Consider the following 16,880-nt stretch of genomic DNA (forward strand, 5'->3'; position numbering starts at 1 on the left):
AACATCGATGAGCATAAATGATCATAAAAGTTGGTTCCGATAACAGTCAGACCTGACTTAATAATAAAGTATATTTCTCTCTCTCTCGCTCTACTCCGCTCTTGTTTTGTATTGAGATTTACGTTAGACTTTAGCATTGGGGCCCGTGCACTGTCTACTGAAGCTCAGATAGAAGAATAACAGACTAGAGATATAGAAATTTAGTTAATCAGGTATGCCTTAAGATTATACAATAATCTTGAGACACCATAAGACCTCAGTGGAGTGAACTCGCAAGACAACCCTACTCGAGACACGTCTTATCTGTTGCGACCAGTTAATCGCGTTCCGAACTGAATTAAATCAAATCACAGCTAGTTTCACTTTCCATGACGGAATTATTATTGATAAACAGACCATTTAACCTATAAGTAACAATAAAATAATGGCTACCAGCCAGCAACCACAAATGGCTACCAATCATTTCTTAACACCATTTACATTTGCTAGCGATTGCCCGCATGAAAACCGCGAAATTATTTACAGAATAATAAAAAGTTTGAAGAACAACCTCTTCAAAGAAACAAAACATATACAAAAAATTAACATTCATAGAAGTCATGTGGCACATTACTTACCAGTAATATTGCTAGATAGAGATAAACATAACAAACAATATACATTTACCTTAACAGATGAAAGGGTAATAGAAAATCATTCTATAACTTCCTGAATGAAACTAAATTAGCAGATATGTTCAGAACATTCTTGAAGAGACATGAAGACTCTCAAGATGGAACAAAAATAACAGCTATTCCAACTACAACATTCGAACTATTACAAAATACAGAAGATAACTTGATCGGAAACTCGAAACAAATAACATCAGTAAATGATAAATCACGAAACGACATAAACGACATCATTGAACTAAAATCAGAGTTAAAAACAGCAATAAAAGATTTTATCACAATAATATCGGAATTCACATTCCTATTCTTTTTAGACAATATTGAGCATGTTAACGACAAAAGAATAGAATTTGGGGAAATTTTTTAAAATGAAATAGAAAACCTCAACGAAGAGTTACAAAGTCTCTGGAATCCTGAATATTACTTATTTTGATAGCATACTAAAAATAATTTCAGACAGTTTAAATTATATAGAAGGATTAGATAGTAATGTGAAAATTATTGATCAAGGACAAGCTGGATCATCATCATTCAATCTACCAAAAAACTTAACATCAACGTCAACACCAAAAGATGTTCAGGTGAAAACAAGTTTACAATCAAAACAAAAATCAACAATAAAACCAGACAAACCATTAACATCAAATCTATTTGGATATCAAAATAACGCACATACAGATGAAATATACATTGTGGATAGTGAAGAGAAAGAACTTAAACTCGGAGACTGGCTACCACCATCAGTAAACCAAAGGTTAATAAAGAAAGACCAAAACCCAGCACAAAATCACTATAATGGAAATAACACATACATTAGTTCACTAAATGAAAATTGTGAATATCGAGACATGCATTGGGAACACCAAACCCATAACTATACAGAACTACAAGACAAAATAACAGAAAAAGTAACAAATCAAAGAAACAAATTAATAGATAATCTAGAAATTATATTTAGACAAATAAATGAAAACATCGAACGAAAATAAGAAGAAGCACTTGAAATAATGTTCAACAGACTCAAAAGAACTCTATATGACATTAATAGACAAAACAATTTAAGAACGGAAACCAGAAATTCTTAAAACAATAATATACAGAATAATAGACAACCAGAAAATCAAACAAGAAGAAGAACTTCAATAACAACTGGAGAAAGAGAAACAACACTACCAGAACCTCCCTTACCATTCTATAAGCAATTAACATCAATGAGCATAAATCAAGAACCACAAATAGAACAAAATATAAGTAGTGGTTCAGTACCAACAACAATAAGACCATTTGATGGTACAGACCCAGCGTATACTGCTGAGGAATATCTAAACAGTATTTTGACAGCAATGATATTTAGTAGTGGCATAGAACCAGTAAACAAACCAGGACATCATTAATGGAAAGTAAAAAGAACAGCTTTATTTTTACACAAATTACAATGACCTGCTCAATAGTGGTATTTTACCCTACCAATTGAAGCCAAATTAGATTGGGAAACACTTTGTATAGAATTTTCAGACATGTTCGACTCAGAAAAATCAAAACATCAAGCAAAAATAGTATTACAACAATTACAAAAACACACGAATGAATCTTTACGATCATTAGCATTGAAAAGAGAAACACTCGCAAAACAGCATATTCACTATATACAGAAAAATATAGAAATAGCGTAATGAATCAAACTTTCATTTGATATTTAGATAACGAATTAAAAACAGCAGCTTTGAAAAAACTTGCAAACCATATACAAACGCCAAGAGAACCAGAAATGCCATTCAAGACATTAGTTGACAAGATAGACCAAATGTACTTAACGAGAACAATAACAAATAATCACAAAAGATTATATGAAGTCAATCAAATTACAAAAAACATCAATGAAGATCTAAAACAGATGAATGTTGCTTGTAATAATATCAAGGACCTTAACCAAAATGATTTAGAACAATTCGAAGGAACAATCTGTAACGTTCTCAACGGAATTAATAACACATATGACAGAAAAGACTTTAAAGGAAGACCAAAGTCTGCACTCTTTTGCAGCTATTGCAGTTCACATGGTCACACAAAAGGTAGATGCTTTACAAGACCACGACGAGAGAGCATAGCACAACCAAGAAAAAAATCATTCTATGGTCACATGAGAAATAACCAGAACCTACCAAACAGAAAAATTGACTCAAACAATGTCAATGAACAACAATTACCATCAACATCACCCGTATATAACAATTCACGGAGCAGAACACCATATAGATCACAATCAAGAAATGGGTACAACAATACTTCAAATAATAGAGACAACAGAAATTACCAAAGATATCGAAACTCTAATAAAATTTACAATGATAGAACCGTAAGTTATAATAGAAACAATTACAATAGAAGTAGAAATAACGGCTACAATAGAAACAAAAACAATAACAATCAACTATAATAGATACAACAATAGTAGATCAAACTCCAGATACCGAAACCGTAGTCATTCAAAACAAAATTCACCATAAAACAGAAATAAAAATAATTATAGTAACAATAATTATAACAGACAAAGACAATATAGCAAAGACTCAAACAGAAATGAAAGATACGGACGACGACCAAACAGTAACAATAGACATTATTCGAACAATAGTAACAGAGATAATAGAAGAAGTTCACCGCACAGAGAAATAACAGATACCATTCAAAAGAGAGCAGATGGGAATAACTACAACAATAACAATAAAAATAGAATAAATAGCATACAGGCACAAACGCAAAACGATGACCCACCTGGAATTTGTTGAATACGATTACACATCAGAATCATCTAATGAAGATCAAGAAATGTTAGACAAATTCTACAATGCACACGAGGATGCATGTAATACTATAATAAATACACTAGAAAGTAACCCAACTTGGATACTACCGATGTACCAGTGAAACAAATTAGAGCAAAACTTTACAAAACAAAAGCCAATATTGGAAATTCATTTCCTCTTAGATTCAGGGGGAACACTAAACCTCTTAAACGAAGACACATTGAATGAAATAAAATATAACAATCCTGAAATACACCTCGAAAGAGCTAACAAAACACTTACAGCAGAAAATAATAAAACTATGGAAACATTCGGAGCAATAACACTAAATTTAACACCCGAAAGAACATCAAACGGCAGAAATAAACCCCAACAAAACTTTAACATACATTTCTATGTAACACAATGCAATCATAATATTCTCGGAACCCATTCTTCAAAGAATATATAGAAACCATATATATAAACACGAACAAGCTAACAATAAACACCAACACAATATTGATAAAGATATTACTGTCTTCATGAATAGTACGAAAATGTATCCTTATTATTCTCGATTATACCCAATTTTTATCATAGAACCAATATATTTTGAACGGGACCAACACAAATGTATGCCCTTTCCAATACCTATATTCAAACGAATGGAAAAATCAAGTGGAAAAACAATTTACGGATCAATCCACTATTTTGAACCAGTAAATAAATACCAACATTTATTGTTCACAGATATAAAAGATCTGTCATTAGAAAAAGAGCACTTCATAGACATATTCTTATTTAAAAAAAATTCACATAAAATAACAATAAATGAAGGTTTAATTGGTTTTATGTACCAATTATCACATTCAGACAACACACCGAAGAAATTTACCAAACAAACTCGATAAATATATATCAGCATTCTATCATCTAACATATGAAAAAGAAAATAAAATCAATGAAATATTGAATATACAAGAAAATGAAACAATTGAATAAGTCGCAACGTTTGAAAGAAAACCTAATTTCAAATGTAAATTCAATATTAGCAAATATACAGAAACAGAAAAAGAAACTATCCAAATGTTCGAGTTCCAACATTTATACTTAACAAAAGAAGAATTTGAAAAAAAAGTAACAACCATATTAAATTACAAACAAGTTTACGCAACAACAAAATTCGACGTCGGAAAAACAAAAGGAAAATTGAATCTCCCTATGAAAAAAGATGCAATTCTCAAAAAACAAAGAATCAGTAAAGTACCAATACACCTCAGAGAAAGAATACAAAAACTACTAGACGTAATAAAGAAATATGACATAATTACACCTGTTAATAAGGAACAAATATCCACGGGAAATACATTCACAAATCCAGTAATAATACTGCGAAAAGGAGAATCCTTAAAAATAGTATTAGACGCTAGCTACCTGAATACCATGATAGATGAATCCAAATGCAACTGGCCCATTGAACCTGTTGACGTAGCTTTAACACGAATTAATGGAACAATATTTACAACAGCTGATCTCAACAGCGCGTACAACCAGATACCATTAGACGTACAATCAATGAGATACACCCACTTCACAATTGGCAATAAACATATTTCATGTTGAAAAAAGTCAAATTTCTGGCACATATAATTGAAGACAAAAAAGTAAAACCACTCACTTCAAGAATTGATGGTTTCCAAAAACTGGAACCACCAACAAGCTTGAAAGCACTCCAAAGATACCTTGGAACAATAAATTTCCTTGCGAAATATGTGTATGGCAAGCAACCAATTCTACAACCATAATATAATCTCCTGCACAAAGAAAGTGATTTCAAATGGACGAAAGAACATCAATCAATTTTTGAACAAATTGAAAAGAACAAGAACACACAAATTAGAGTAAACAATGCCTGATACTACAAAACCATTCTATATAATAACAGACGCATCATACACCGGCTTCGGAGCAGCATTATTACAGCAACATCCAACTGAGACGAAAATGAGATTAGTGTAAGCAAATTCAATATTATTTACACCTATGGAAATGCGACTTTCCACACTAATTCGAGAATGTTCAGCGATAACTGTCGCTCTAACAGAAAATGAATTTTTACTAACAGGCTCAAATCATCCATTTGTACTATTCACAGATCACAAACCGATCATTTATCTCTTTACTCAGAAGAACAAACCAAATCACAGAATTTACAGATTTCAATTAATATTGATGAAATTTCCTAATTTACACATTATTTGGACTGAGGGAAAGAACCTAGCCCTCCCTGATCTTTTAAGCAGAACAATTGATGAAGAACATTTTACTAAAACACGCGATATAACAATAGAAATCCCAGAAAACATAAAATTCTTTCTCGCAAAAACACCATTTGCAAATAACCTGGAATGCAAATACAGTATATGTAATAAAACGACTGACGAAAATACAGAAAAAACACACTACCCAGTATTGGCTAACATACACAACAACTACTTTGAAAAAAACATCGATAAAGATGAATACAATTCAATCTCATATGAAAGTACAACAGAGAAACTAAAACCAATCTGATACCAAAATATAAACCAAAAATAAAAAATTAGCAATCCCCAATAGTAGAAAAAGATGATCTCATTATCAAAAAAAATCAAAAAGGACCATATACAACACATCACGATGATGACTATCTATGATTGATAAATAACATAAAAACACAAGAGAAACCGGATTACGAAATTGCAAAAATATCAGACATTTTCTACGACGAGAAAACAAAGATAACAGAAGAATTAATTAAAGAAACTCAAATATTATATCCTGTAATTCACAAAGTAAAGATGTTGAAAAAACATAACAATAAACCACACTCAGTAACAATGGACTTTCGTGGAAACAAAGGATTATTTGCCTATTTTAGAAAATTCAAATCAATCGTAACTGATGAAGAATCCGGAATAATCAAAATCGTCATAAACATACGCAGAAGTCAATACAAAGAATCTGTTTACCATTAACACTAATACTTTGTACCTTTTACGAAAATCATTGCATTGACCTAGTTGGTCAAACAGGCTTTGAAAAAACAAAACGCAATATAATGGATGAATACTATTTTCCAAACCTTAACACTTGGATAAAAATATTGATAGCCGATTGCATACAGTGCCAAACAAACAAGGTGTTTGCGAATACGAAGACAAAAAGTAAGCAAGAACAACTAGCAACAACAAAAAAATACTTCAACGAAATGATAATGATTGATACAAAAGGACATATAAACCCAACATCTGAGGGAAATAACTACAAATTCGTAATATTTGACGCATTCTCACATTACGTAACGATAATGTGTGCACCAAAAATAATGCACATTACGCATTTACAGCATTGTTTGAGCATTGGTTCATGAAATTCGGACTACCCGAAGAAAACAGGTCGGACAACGGATCAGAATATATTAACACAGAGTTAACAAATTTATGTAACTATTTTGAAATCAAATTTAAACCAAATACGACCTATGCACCTTAGACAAACGGTTTAGTAGAGGGAACAAACAGAATAACTGGACAATTCATTAAAACACTACTAAATGAAACGTATAATAATTGGTCAAGGAAAGCAAAATTCTTCCTCTAAGCATACAATAAACAATACCAAACACGACTAGGCATGTCACCATACAAAGTCGTTTTGAACCAAAAACCACGAAAGCCAACAAAGATAAAAGTTGGAACAACAACAGATGAAATGGGAAACTGCAACCCAACTGAAACAAGTGCATAAAACACACAACCAACACACACTCACCTAGAAAAACAATTTAATCACCCAAAGATTGCAAAACTACAAAAAGGGAACGTTCGTCAAATTGTTCCTTGATAAAGACAAGCATTACAACGACACATATAAGACAATCACAATAATTCTACAAAAAAGAAAAAAGTTAACAGATGAAAAGAATCTCAGATTCCGAACAGCAAAACCACTTGAGAGAAATACTTTTGTATTAGTAAGAAATCAACAACAAGTTGATTGAGTTTCCAAGAAACTATTACCACTGAAAACAGGACCAAATCTAATAATAGATAAACCTACAGAAACAACATACATATTAAAGGATAACAATAAAGAACAAATAACAATACATAGAAAACACATTGTACCATACTATCCTAAAGAATAACATATAGAATTAGAACTACAAAACTATCTCTTTACAAATGAAGTGCCAACACAACCAAAAACAACCAAATGTAACGACTAAAAGAAAATCAGACATAAAACAGCCAGAGAAAGAGAATACTCATCAATACAATCTTCGCAAAAAAGATAATACTATAATAAAAATAATAATAATATTAATAATAATAATACCAATTAAAATTTTAAAACAATCCCTAAAACACTCCATGAGTAACTGTTATCTATTATACCTCTGCACAAATTCAGAAAACAATATTTTTCCTCTGTACAATTACTCTGTACAGTATTTTACTATTATGATGTTCATTCAATATTCTACTGCTTTAGTTTATTCAGTATTCTACTACTTTAGAACATTCAGTATTCTACTACATTCAAAATTATACCCCTTTATAATTTCAGTGAAAAAGCACAGAGCACTCCCTAACCCGAACCATTCTGTGCATATCACCTAATCTTTAAAACAAGATGCAAAAACAAATATATTGATTAAAACAGATAATAATTTTAAAACAATTAAATATAAACACGGATAGACATATAATAAAAAGTGTTAACAATACACCTAACCACGAACCTCTCAAGAATGACCTTAAAACCTGAACATTAACCAACTCTTCATATTAACAAGGTAACTTCAATAAATAAAGGTAACGGATTCACTTATTCCTTCATGAATAACCTGAATGAATAATATACAGCAAAATATTAAATACCTAAACCATATTAACACTTTTTATCAAGGGTGAAATAAAACAACAAAACCATTCAAAACACTGATAAATAAACTATAAAAAGAGAGTTAAACACAAATGAATTTTCCTCCTACAACTGAATTTCCCTCAACAATTGAACGATACATTCATCTATTACCATCATCATCACCAACTTCCATCACCATCTTCCATCACCATCCTTTACATGACTATATTTTATCTGACCTTCTTTCTTCTAACATCCAATTTGTCACAGAAAACATATAAACGAATAATCTCTGTAACAAGTAAAACAAATAACAAAGTACAATAATACTAATAGGTTTTGATAGTAGCCCTTGGAACCACAACTAATGAATGGAAAAAAGGTCTCGTATAAACAATAAAATCAAATAAACAAAATAATTAAATAACAATTGATGAATTGATATTCACCGGCTTGAAACTGGAATAGACATCATGGGATTGTTAAAATTACAAACAATAAACAAATAATCAAAAAACAAATTTTCAAATAACAATATCCTCTATAAAAACGTTCGAGGATTCACGGAATGGAATAGATATTCTGTAGATGTCAACGTTATATTGAACACTACGGAATGTATACAGGAAACAAAATAACAGAATGACAAGGGTAACATCCCGCTGAACAAATTAACAGAGTAACATCCTGCTGAATACTTAATATTTACATCCTGATAAGGTACTCTAACCAGTAGTTAGTAGACAAAACAAGAAACAAGTAACAAAACGGAAGCTAAAAGTAAATAACTGTAATATATACAATGTATGAATCATAAACGGTCACACAATAGAATAACTTCCTTTCTCGAGTGCGAATGGAATAACTCCCGTTCTCGAGTAAAAATGGAATAACTTCTTTTATAACTGAAAAACTTAGCGAACAAGGAAGTATTTTGAACAAGGAAGTACAGCTTCTGGACGTTACCATCTTCTCTTGTACATTCTCTTCTGGAGAAAAGAAACACGTACGAAAGTAAACCGTACGAAAAGAAAAAGGTACTAAATGAATAATACTTTTCATAACGGTCTCAATAACACATATAGATAACGCCTTGTATAACAACTTGTCAGAATAAAAGACAGAATACAGACAAAAAACACATTCCACTTTGACAGATCCAACGTTACCACATTTGCTGTACGTTAGCACATTCAATGCTATACATAGCTCCGCTATCTAAAAAACAAGAAATAAAAACACACTACATCAGATCAACTTTACACATGAATATTGGATATTCTTTTACTGACCATAAATAGTAATCAATCAGAACACATAACAGTAAAACTGTATGTAAATGACGTCAGTTCACATGTAAGTGACTGATCCAAGTCACAAAGGACTGACCCAAGTCACAAAGGACCTCAAAATTTAATATTTTGATAAAAACATATTAAACCATATTTTCAACCAAATATTTTCAACCGTATATTTTCAACCATCGTGTTAGACCAATATTCAAAAGCGTGTTAGACCGATACTTTTAACTGAACAACCTTCGGCTATATGAACACATTCGGCCATATGAACACTCCTAAACGAACTAACTGTGTACGTCATAATATGTATACGCAATAAGTGCAGAAGTCAAAAACGCACGTTATAACAAAAGACGGACGTTATAAACCAACGTCATCATCCTCATTAGCAAACATAAACATCATTAGTACCCCCATTAACAAAAACACAACAATGATCAAAAGTAACAAGAACCCCATTACCAAAGGAAAAAGGAACTGACATTAAGCGGAAAAAGACAAATTGACATTCTCTTTATACCTTCAGTAGATGAAGAGATGTTAGAACAAATTAAAGGGACTTGACATTTCCCTGCAGAACGCAGTTAGTAACAACTATAATGTCAAACCAATTAACATATGCAACGCCATAACCGAGATGGTGATTACCATGATAGATCTAACAAAGGTCAATTAGCAGTTGTAGTTACCACTTCGATTGCAAACAACTAATTTGACACTGACGTCAATACCAAGCAACCAATTAACCTTTGCATCAAATAACTTGGTAACTCATTAACTTTCACACCAAGAGATTGGTAACAACAAGAGTTGGTGCCATCAGTCAAACTATTGATTAAAACAATACTTGAAACTAAATGTTAACAAGTAAACAGGCACCAACATTAGACTAATTACTACCATAACCATACCATGACAAAAATATGTCATCATACCATCAAACATACCAATTATAGGAGAAAAACAATCATAACAACAAAACTGAAGAAACTTCAGAAGAATCTTCAAATTCAAAAACTACGAGACCCGAAAAATCTAATTAGATCCAGAAATTAGTGAAATTGGCAACTTCAAGGAACAAACAAGAAAAACGGAAGATATGTAAATGTCAGGAGAATTGTAGAGAGGGACAAAAACTAGAGGAAAAATCACAACTCCGATTTTGTCTCGCACAGATCACTAACTCAGCAAAATTTGAAAATTTTGAAAATTTCAGCTAAGCTGAAAAATCTAACACATAACTTGCAATATTTAGTCAGTAAATTTTCAACATTTCAATTCTAAAACAAACATTCTCTCTAACTTTCTTACATTTGGATAATTGTCTTAAAAAATATCATTCTCATCCTCATCTCATACATTCTCATTCTCATCACCATTCTTTGTCAATTCTCATTTTGAAAATTATCCCTATTTCATTTGATAATCCCAAATTCCGAATAAACACAATATTTTCGATCTCGTAATCCAAAAATATTTTCATTCTAAATTGAAAGAGAGTTTGACAAAACTGATAACATTTTCCTATTTTTGTTTAAAATTTGCAGACATAACGCTTTTGAATAATTTATCACCAAACATCCTGCACAAAAAGTTTCACCAACACCAGGTAACCAATAATACTTCATCATTATAGTAAACATTGTAATGAACCCCCACCTATGCTGTCAGTTTTAGAATTTATGTAATCATTAAACAAAAACCAACTTTTCATAAAGTTAATAGTTCAACGAGACAATTTTATTGAACACAACTATCCTTTCGGATGTCATATCCATTTTGATAACGACAGTATTAGAATAACTAATTGTAAAATATCACCAAAAATTATTTATTCATAATAGAAGGAAAAACAGAAACTGGACAAGAAGTAAAATTTTTAGGGGTGAACAACACTTTGAATTATTAAAAGACACAGAACCTTGCACTGAAACACTTACCGAATTTGAAACACTAAAACAACAAATAAACACAGACAGATGTGTTGATATAAACAAATTAAACACAGTTTTTCTAGTAGTTTGCAAAAAAGAAGCCATAGAATTATTAGACGATAAATTGAAAGAATAGAACCATAAATGATACCAATGATCGTTATAGTTGAATATCATTAAATCTAAAAACAAAAGGATTTGCTAGTGCGGCACCATTAAGTGTCAGTTACATCAGTAAATAACTGTCACTTTGCAGTGGAGCATTACATCCAATTTCCGGATACATAATATAAATCATTTAATCATAAAAATAAGTGCTACATTAACCAAAGATATCATCACAAGCACCTCTTAAACAATCACAAACCGGATTACAATCATAAACCAGCACACCCTATACACATTCACAACATAATAAAACAAAGTCAAACATAAGAGAACATACAGTAAATACAGTTTGAAAAATTGATATCTCCGGCGTGTTAATAGCAACGTATTTGATACTATCAAAAATAATTTTTTTTAACTATATTTTTAATCTCTTGTATAGTTGTCATCTCAACGTACCTGGCAGTATTAACAATAACCGAAGTTATTAGAAATCGTAGAGTTACATATGCTAGTCCACCAGGACAAAAAACCTAAATGAACGAAATCCATACAGATATATACCATATATGCAAAACCAATACCGATATTATCAAACTTGAAATTTTTAAATTCATAAAAATAGCACTCATTACTTACTTCTTCATTCGAATGTGTTTTGGTTTAATAGAATATTTTATGAACCCATAAAACACCATATGAAATACACATAAAAATTGATCCAATTCGAGATATAGAAGAACCGATATACTATACACTACACTCCCAAAAATTCTACCTACAAATAGGATTTCCTGAAAATTCACCATTATACGGAAACGTTATAATATACCAACTGAACCTTAGAATAGAAAATAACGAAATTTGGATATCTAATCTGGGAGCACAAACACAACAACCACAACCAGAACTTATACCACTAATAATATTAGCACCACCATATATACAACTTTCACCACACGGACCTGGTTCCGGAGCATAATTATACTTCGCAAACATTGCGTCGACAAGTAATAATAATAGTAACAATAACAATAAAGAGATACCCCATCAAAACGAAGTTACAGATTTAACAAACATACCAACATCGCCAGAAATTGATAATCTAAACCCAGGAAACGAAAATCCGTACACCGTACGGCGAGACCGCCCTGAAAGAAGAGAACTGTTAAGAGCACGACGTAGATCGTCACTATCTTTTCCCACACAGGAATCAACTCTAGTTTCATACGGTTCAACAGATATTGATTCTAACGTAATCAGACCAATAGAAACAGGAAGATCAGAACTACGAAGTAGAACTGGAACACCTACATTGAACAGTTTTAGTATCAGTTCGCCAAGTGATATCCGAACACCAACATCATCAGAACTAAGAGCAAACCCCTTCCTACCCCCAGCATTTCAACAAAGACCAGATTTCAATTTTGTCCAAGAACACTTCAGAGTACAACCACTACATTCACCGAATAGTTCACTTTGGTCAGCAACTTCACCACAGTCTGCGAGTAGCAGCACAACCACACCACAAAAAACAACTCAAACTTCGTCAACAGACACTTCTGTTAGCATACCACGAGTCGATTTGACAGATTCGTTACAACCACCCAGGAATACAGATTTGTCACCATCCTCATTTGTACCAGAAAGAAGACTACCATCAAGCCACCCTGGTAGAACAAGATCAACACCAATATTAAATCCAAATCCACCTACACGAAGTAGGATTATTGAACACACATATCTCTTTGCATTAGACCATAAAAAGTGGAATCCACCTCCGCCATCATACGGACCAACAAACCTCGGAGATACACTTACAAATTCGTCAAGGAATAGAATAAATAACACATTAAATCTTACAGCACGACAACGCAACACAGCACTTAACGTTTTAGCAACACCTACTTTAGAACTAAAATTTAACACAACAATAAAATACGACACTATTTTTAACCACCCATTTCACGCAACTACACCATCCATCATAACAACTACAACACCAGAACCATTTATTTGCACTGAATTCATATATAAATTTGATAGATACACCAGGCAAACTTTAGGATTTGCAACATTTTATAACCCACGCACAGGCTTATTGTATACATGTCGCTTCAACTAAAAGCAATAATATTAATACTGTTCTTAATAAAATTATATATCTATATGAAGATAGAAACAAAAATTGAATTAGAAAAAGACAACACAAACGTGTCAAACAACGTATTAAAGATCGTATAAAAGAAAGAATGACAGAACACATAAAACACTATCAGAACAAAAATAAAAAACTAAAAATGAACATTCAAATAAATCATAGAATATAGACAAAGAAAAATTCACTAAACTTAAGGAACATATATTCAACAATCATACCAAATTCAAGACCTACCCGCAATACTTTACGTATGACACCAATATAAAAGAACTAGAAGAAGTTAAAAACAGCACAGACTACGAAGTAATTTGGGAAATAGCGATAGACAATTGGACACAAAATTGGAGTTTTTACAGAGAACAATTAACAGACAGTATATTGTCAAAATTTGATTTGAACAATAAAAGACAATAACGACAAACAAAAGTAGACCTAGTAGAATTAACAGGACAGAACGTCAATTGTTCGGCAACCGGACTACAAGATATTTTTATCGAACATTACGATTGCGACGTAGAAGAATTAGCAACGTCAAATATTAGGAGTTGAACAAAATTAGCAGATGCAAATTGAAACCCATGGACCTAGAAATGACAAAACTTGAAGTAGATTTACTCTCTAAAGCACGAGCAGTAGAAATAAAAGCTTTCGGTGTAACAGGAACAATAATAGAACGAGTTGAATGGTGTTCACAACACACCGACTATATTAGAGCTAATAGACCAAGTTATTACTACTCAGATGCTCGAAGAACAAAAATACTGGACGCAGATGAAGTTCGCAACGAACTCGCTAGAATAATTTTTCTCAAAAATACCAAATACAAACCAGCAAACTATAACATTTCATTCAACTATATAGCAAATCCACAATTACAGAAAAAATTAGAGAGTAGTCAAGGTAAAAAACAATTTGATAAAATCACACCAATGGTACCACCATATGGAAGATTATTATATGACTATACTAACCCAATGTGGGTACCGAATGCAGTACAAAATCCTCAGTCAAATTGACTGAAGGGACCAAGAAAACAAAACAGAATAGATATACTCGATTGGACATTAGAAATCAAAGACGTATCGCTAATACTAAACTTAGATACGAACCACTCATGAGAATAAAACTACCATGTGATCTCCAAAAAGGAGAGTGTCTACCGACACCATTTACTAAAGCAACCATTGTTTAAGAACTGCGACAACATTGTCAATTATTTGAACTGATCAGATTTGACGCATTTATGGTAAAATACCAAGAAGGATACTGGATTGAGAGAAATGCAGAATGGACATCAGTACAAAAACACGATTCATCACAAAAAATCAAAATAATTAACACAAATCCAAAAATATCTACAAGATTCGAAATATATCCATTGATTTAAAGAGAATGCGGATCACTCCGCCCAATACATAAAACAGAATACGACGAATTGTACATATTATACGAATATGGATTCGACATGAACACAGGAAAATAACACTAAAGAAAGACAAATTCGAAGAAAAACAATTTATCAAAATACCTCCAAAGTCAATAACCTCAGGCCATACAAGATATGAAGATGAAGAAAATAAACATTTCTATTACGATTTTGTAAATGAAAATATTCATATAAACATGAAAATTGACCTCTATATGAGTAACATATACTCTAGAATAAGCTTACAAGCAATAGAATTTTACTCAAAAATTTGTGAAAAAACGAGAAACATCCGACAATTAACACTAACACAAGTACAGAAAAACACACCACTTTTAGGATACATACTAACAGGAGACAGATCAATATTTGTTAAACAAGAAGGAGTAAATGTAATGAAAATGTACAAATGCGCGAAAATATCATCATCACTATATGTACCACAGACTCGAGAACGTTACGACGAAATACCAATCCTATACAAAAACAGAGTACAATATGTACATAATTAACAAGACAAACCTATTTATGGGAAAAGAAAGTACCAAGCTCACACTGTAATTTCGACCAACTAATCTCCATAGACACAGAAGGAACAGCTAGATATAGAGTAACGCCATATCCAGTAAAAGTAGAAACAAAATTAAACACCATATCACCAGACGAAATTGAATTAGATAACATGTTTAGCAAAGCAAGTGTAATAGAAAGCGGAATCTATAGTAAAGAACAACTTGTCCAAGAACGACAACGAGATCTATTACATGAATATATGCGAGATCGAGAAAAACCATTACAAGAAGCAACATCAGCAAACACACAAAAACTCCTAGAATTAGAACAATTGGGACTATTAGAAACTTACAAAAACTATGAAAAATCAATTAAATGGTTAAGAGATTTAAATATAAATGGATATAACTTCAAATTGACCAACCCAGTGTTAACTAGAACGAGATCTTTGACGGAAAATGGCTCAAAGACCAAGTAATAACAATATTTGGTTGGCCATGGTACATATTAGAAAAAATGGCAATAATATACGCCAAGCTAAGTTTAATACTATTTATAGCAAACCTTATAATAAAATTCTACAACGCTTTTGCTATACACAAAGCAATTGGGAAACAAGCAAGCATAACAAAAACACTACTAACAGGCATATTCGGAATATTCTCACAGACACCAACTCAACTAATAGCTCAAATTCAAGAAGACGAAACTCACTATAGTGACGATAACAATACATTTCATGGAAATAACAATTCAAGAAAATTCATACAGAATCTTCGTAGACATTCTACAGATTTACCACATATAACAGATCATAATGATAACAATGAACCAACAAAAGTCTGTGTAGACACAAATTATAAGCACTATAATACAACTATTAGAAGAACAGAAAAAGGACTACAATTAAGAACACTGGAAATATCCCCGAAAAAACGAAAACCACCATTACCAGAACGAAGGTACAAACAAGAACCGTTTCGGATAGAACCATTTAAGGTAGAACCATTAGGAACAATATCAGAGAATAAAAAAATGAGTGACCCACCACTCCCACCGCAACTAA

Source organism: Convolutriloba macropyga, chromosome 14 (genome assembly GCF_964194025.1).
Source record: "Convolutriloba macropyga chromosome 14, txConMacr16.3, whole genome shotgun sequence".
NCBI lineage: Eukaryota > Metazoa > Xenacoelomorpha > Acoela > Convolutidae > Convolutriloba > Convolutriloba macropyga.